This window comes from Brassica oleracea, chromosome C4 (genome assembly GCF_000695525.1).
Source record: "Brassica oleracea var. oleracea cultivar TO1000 chromosome C4, BOL, whole genome shotgun sequence".
Lineage (NCBI taxonomy): Eukaryota > Viridiplantae > Streptophyta > Magnoliopsida > Brassicales > Brassicaceae > Brassica > Brassica oleracea.
In genome coordinates this window covers 24,546,883-24,548,324 of record NC_027751.1, presented here as the reverse complement: position 1 = coordinate 24,548,324, position 1,442 = coordinate 24,546,883, and positions in this window count along the sequence as shown.

Below are 1,442 nucleotides of genomic sequence, written 5' to 3'. Positions count from 1 at the left end.
ATTTTGGACATCATAAAATTACGGTACCAAATTCCTAATATCAAAAGGAAAGAATTAAACATACGAAAGGTTTTGTTGAATGTTGACATTTGTATTACGTGAAAATTTTATTTGGTTATGACGATAACGTTACGCTGAGACCCCACAATTCAAGAATCGCTATCGGAGATCTGAAGATTCTCCATTGATCCACATCTTGCGTTCCTCCTCACTTGCTATCTTTGCTGAAAATTTTCCCGAGCTATACAAATATACAATTAAGTAAACAAAAATCTTAAAATTAGATTACTGGCTTTAAAATATGAGTCGGTGAGTGTGATCCAGGGATAGCTAGAAAAATCTAGGAGTTTGGATATGAGAAGCTAAACTGAAATACACTAACAAAAGAAGGAAGAAAGTAATGGTGGCAATAAACTCAACGATGTGCATCAACGATTTGCTTTGAACTCTCTATCTTTATTTATCAGTAACGTTTTTATATTGAAACACAATTGATCTGAACTAATATGAATGTATCTTACCGAAGTATTTGGTTTTCCTCGAACAATCTGAAAACGTGTTTACGATCAAGGTATGACAGTGTTCAATATCTCCTATAACATTATCAAGCATTCTCCCAGATGCATCACTTGGATCAATCTTTGATTCTCTGTCTATAACCGTGAAGGCGGATGTGTGAATGTTAGTGGTCTTGCGTACATGATGCAGCTGCATTGGTAGCTTTGCTGGAATCAGGAGACAATGAAATCGAATGAGAAATAGCTGCAGCTGCTATGGTGAAGGCAAAGAAAACCTTTTAAAAAAACAAACAAAACAGATTATCCTTTAGAAGGGTTAAGACAAGAACCGTTTAAATTTTCTGAAATTTATTTTGGTGTGTTACCTTGAAAATCATAATCGAGTGTTGCTTTTCCATTATCCTTGCACCTGCATATAAACTGTCGGTGTAAGAAGCGAAGAGGATGAAGAAAGAATCTAAGAAAGCAATACCGCGATACCCCTAACGACTTATTTTTCCATCAGATTTATTCTTATCTACTTTCATCACTTTCACCTCTGCGCAGAATAAAGCAAGCGTTCTTATGCTCCCGACCGCCTCGTTGGCTACTTGGCTTGATATACACTCTCACCTGACAGTGACAACATTGTACTGAAAGTTACTCCAGAAATGGACATAAGTAGGATATTTGATATCGTTACATTTGCATCTGCGATTACGACGACCATGAACTTCTTGTAGATATAACCACAAAGCCCGATCACGGAAGCATCGCTAGAACAATGAAATCTAACTGCTAGCTCGCCACTAACGGGATGACCACACCCCGACAACGGCGCCAATTTGATGTTGGGAGTTTTCAAGGCTCCTAAGTCAAATGTTGTAGTATAAAAGATTGTCGAACCAGTTCTGAGAGATATGAAAGCACCGAGAATGCAAGTAC